At 39.1% G+C, this 5,000-nt stretch overlaps 1 protein-coding gene across 1 annotated transcript in view; it reads right to left on the bottom strand.

The window, feature by feature from the left end:
• LOC113809362 (L-asparaginase 1) overlaps positions 1 to 5,000 on the bottom strand; it is a 51,159-nt gene that overhangs the window by 24,486 nt on the left and 21,673 nt on the right. The gene's annotated exons all lie outside the window — the stretch shown is intronic.

Consider the following 5,000-nt stretch of genomic DNA (forward strand, 5'->3'; position numbering starts at 1 on the left):
GGCACAGCGACCTTTAAGGCCTGTATGTGGTATACACTTATCTTCCCTAACACAGCGCCTAAGGTCAACATGGTCCATATTAGGTCAACACACGTTCCGTATCAACCATATCAGCTGACCGTTGCAACTCGTGTTCGAGCGCCGGATCCACCCTTATTCTTACACTACATAAGGTTCAGATTGTGGTTGTCTGTCTATAGCAACCCACGGGATAGCAAGATCACGACCAAGTTGATGATTTACATGTGGTATAGAATGTTTTTTCCCCTGCTATTTCGTGTGGCGCCGAGATGGCCGCAGTCATTCCATATTTCAGCTGTTAACCTGATTGTCTATTCCCCCGCGTATGTAATATTTGGAAAAGTTGATGAGTTGAGTTTGAAGTTGAAAAGTGAATGAGTTGCAAAAGACAGCTGATATGTTTGATACGGAACATGTGTTGACCTAATATGTTTAACTGTTCCCTGCGTAATTTTTTTTTTTTTTTTTTTTTTTTTTTTTTTTTTTTTTTTTTTAATCTGAAATTCATTCGTGTTTCAGCAGCTGTAATATCGCAGGTTCTCGCATTATCAAATAACTGTAATATATTCTTCGTCAGTCTCACGTTCGCAAGGTAGCTTATCAGATGTGATTTACAAATGCAATAAATATACAGGTTTGGCAGCTGTTGAATAAACCATAGAGGTAGTCATATGATCGTCAGTCACCCCCTGTCCCACTGTTTACTCTCGGCGTCCTCTTCCAACCCCGCTCCCAAAGCTACTGGTCTTTCATCTTACCTTGATTCCGCATTCATAGTCTAAAGGCCCCACCACACTAGCGTCTTTTCCATCATTTTTTTTACGTTTGAATATATGAAAAAAAATCCGTATTTAAACCGAACCGATCACACTATTAAAGGAGCAAACATGTAAACAAACATGGCGCCATCGGAGCGAGGTCCCGGGAATCACGTCATTTTAAAGGAAAACAATTATATTGTATATAGGAATATTGCATAATATCAAATTCCGTTTACAATAACGGTTTCTGTCTAATTTATCGATTAAAAAGCATTCTAGCTGGATTGACGCTCAGTAGCACAGGATCAAAACGGAAATAATTTAGCGGAAATGGTCGCAACCGTCTTACTTGTTGTTCCTTGATTACTACGTTGCAAGATACACCTCACACACACACACACACACACACACACACACACACACACACACACACACACACACACACACACACACACACACACACACACACACACACACACACACACACTTACTCACTCACTCACTCACTCCACTCACTCACTCACTCACTCATTTACTCACTCACTCACACACACACACGTACGTTCCTGTGTTGTATCTTAGCGTACACCCTCCTGATGTTGACTCTAGTGATGCGCAGTAGGGTACACGATTATGCATTCAACACGCATTGCAGATGTACTCGCGTGAAGTAACTGGTCATCATGCCACGTCTTGTTGCCAAGGTTGTATAATGTGTACTACCACGTGAGGCAATTCATGCTGAGCAAACGGTAAATAAAACAACGAGAGGAAGAAAAAGGAAACACACGAATATGTATTAGTATGCATGGTGTAGAACAGTGTTGTTATGCCATGTTTGTGTGCTGTATTTGGAAAAGATTTCTTGCTTAGCCCGTACCAAGTGAGTGGTATCCTGATCGTGTACAATTAAGTAAAATGCTCTCTCTCTCTCATTAATCATCTCCATCATCTTCACCATCACTATCATTATCATCATCACCAGCAGCATTATCATTACCGTAATCACAACTGTCATTTTCAGCGTTAACAACGATAACCATAATCATTATCATAACAAAACCATCATCATCATAACGATAATTATCATCATGATCATCACTTTTTTAACGATTTGTATTACTAATATTAGGATTACAATTAGTATTTTTTCTTCACTTACTTATTTACTTGTCCCTATTGTCAGTAGCTGATATCTGTAATATTGTATTCTTATCAACCTCAACATCGCACTAAACAAATTTGCTTTTGCTCATTAAAACCAACAGGACTTCTAATATTTTCGAATCATGCAACACACAATAATAAACAGAATAAATAAATAAAAATAAATGTCTGGAATTGTGAACTCTGCTCCACCGAATAAAATCATCTAAATATTTTCTTTCCATTTTTTTTTAATCTATTCCATCAAAACCTCCGATTTCACGCAATTGCAATAAATCTTACCAGAATGTGATTGTATTCCAGCCAAGCCTCCGACATCATGCACTTGCAATAAATCTTAACAAAATGTCCTTTTGTTCCATCAAAACCTCCGATATTCCGCAATCGATTTTAATAAAACATACCAGAATGTACAATGGAAAAATGTGGTGCAATACAGTGAGTGCTGGCTTTGCAATTCCAAGGGGCCCTGCAGCAAGCTCCGTCTCTTCTCTCTCTTCCTTTCTCTCTCTTTCTCTCTCTTTATCTTGTCTCGCTTTCTCTCTCTTGTCTCGCTCTTTCTCTCTTTTGTCTCGCTCTTTCTCTCTCTTGTCTCGCTCTTTCTCTCTCTTGTCTCGCTCTTTCTCTCTCTTGTCTCGCTCTTTCTCTCTCTTGTCTCGCTCTTTCTCTCTCTTGTCTCGCTCATTCTCTCTTTTGTCTCGCTCTTTCTCTCTCTCGTCTCGCTTTCTCTCTCTTGTCTCGCTCTTTCTTTTTCTTGTCTCTCTCTCTTTCTCTCTCTTGTCTCGCTCTTTCTTTTTCTTGTCTCTCTCTTTCTCTCTCTTGTCTCGCTCTTTCTCTTCCCAGTCGACACAGCTGAGACTAAAGTACTGACGTCACCTGCTGGGGTCAAGGTCAGGTCAGAGATGAACGGACCAATCCTACCTCCTCATCGAGCATCTTCGTGGGCATTTTCATCTACGAAAATAAATTGACGAATGGCATAGCGAGAGAACACACGAATATGCATACAGAGATATTCGTGTTGTCGGGTTCTTGTGCCTCTGCCTCTGTCTGTCTCTCTCTCTCTCTTCTCTCTCTTTCTCCCCTTGTTTCTATCTTTCTATGTTGCACTCTTTTTCTCCCTGTCTCTCTGTTTCTCTCCCTGTCTCTCTTTTTCTCCTTATTTCTCTCTTTCTCTCTACGCCTCTCTTTCCCTCCCCGTCTCTCTCTTTCTCTCCCCGTCTCTCTCTTTCTCTTCCAATCTCTCTCTTTCTCTTCCAGTCTCTCTGTGTCTCTCCTTGTCTCTCTTTTTTTCTCTCTCCCTGTCTCTCTCTTTCTCTCTCCCTGTCTCTCTCCGTCTCTTTCTCTCTCGCCTTCTCCCGTCCCTCCCTCTTTCCCTCCCCCCCCCCCTCTCTCTCTCTCTCTCTCTGTCTCTCTGTCTGTCTCTGTCTCTCTCTGTATGTCTGTCTGTCTCTGTCTCTGTCTCTGTCTCTGTCTCTGTCTCTGTCTGTCTCTGTCTGTCTCTGTCTGTCTCTGTCTCTGTCTCTGTCTCTGTCTCTCTCTCTGGTTCATAATAACAACGAGACGGACTGAATCGGATGGAAAATGGGACAATACGGGGCTTGTAGGAGACTGTTTTCATTTTTTAATGCAAGAACTGTACTTTATATAACTATTCAAGTCCATATCATGAAAATTGAGTAGGTATATGGTCTACGAATCGATGATTTATGGTACAGAATTTTCGGTTTGTGTTCTGGGGCGGCCATATTGGATAAAAGATTGGCTGGATTTTAATAGTTCTATAGCGTACAATTCTTCCATTAAAAATATAGATAATAACCTACATGCTCTACGAATCGATTATTTATGGAACAATTTTTGGTTTGTGTTCTGGCGCGGCCATATTGGATACAGGATTGGCTGGATTTTGTTATATAACGTACAATTCTTTCATTAAAATGGAGATAATATCCAACAAGCTCCGTTTCGGCCCGTTTCGTTATTCTTATGAACCCGCTCGGGTGCGTAACAACACCGAATCAGAAGCAAAACGGGCTGAAACGGAGCAAGAATTGTACTTATTAAAAACACGAACCGAAAATAGTGCGCTATAAATGATGGATTTCCAGGCCAGATACCAAATGAACGGATGGTATTTATTATTTCACTTTATTACATATATATTTTTTGACAAAGGACTGGTCTTCGTAATAACTCAATGGAGTTATGAGGAAAGAACAATCAAATTTTCATTCGAGATAGAACTACTAAAACAATCAATAGAAAAACATGAAAAACAAAATTCCAAAGTGTTTATAAAATGGTAGGGGAAAAATAAATTCCTCTTCCTACGAATATCATTTTATTTGTAGCGTATGTATGGAGTGAGGGGGGGGTAATAAGTGGGTGCTTTTGTGTGTGTGTGTGTGTGTGTGTGTGTGTGTGTGTGTGTGTGTGTGTGTGTGTGTGTGTGTGTGTGTGTGTCTGTGTGTGTGTGTGTGTGTGTGTGTGTGTGTGTGTGTGTGTGTGTGTGTGTGTGTGTGTGTGTGTGTGTGCCTGTGTGTGTGCCTGTGCGTGTGTGTGCCTGTGCGTGTGTGTGTGCGTGAAATAAAAAGATATAAGCAAGACAAAAGACAAAAAAAAGTTTTATCTAGTGCCTACGCTCCCACAAAAAATAACTGAAAACACAACAACGTTTATAAACACAAAAAACACAAACCAAATAAGGAAGAAAAAACATTTCCCCTAAACACAAAGAAAAAAGTATAAACCACAAACCAAAAGTAACAAAAACGTTCCCTCTATTATAAAAAAAATGTATATACAATGACAACAATAAGAATAATTACAAAAATAATAGTAATAATAACAATAACAACAGCAGGAAAATAATAACAACAATAATAACTAACAATAATAGCAAAAATAACAATAACAATAAAAATAACAATAACAATAAAAATAACAAAAACAATAGTAACAACAATAACAATAACATCAATGATAATAATAACAAAAATGATAATACCAATAACAACAATGATAATGACAATAACAACAACGATAATA

This window comes from Penaeus vannamei, chromosome 43 (genome assembly GCF_042767895.1).
Source record: "Penaeus vannamei isolate JL-2024 chromosome 43, ASM4276789v1, whole genome shotgun sequence".
Lineage (NCBI taxonomy): Eukaryota > Metazoa > Arthropoda > Malacostraca > Decapoda > Penaeidae > Penaeus > Penaeus vannamei.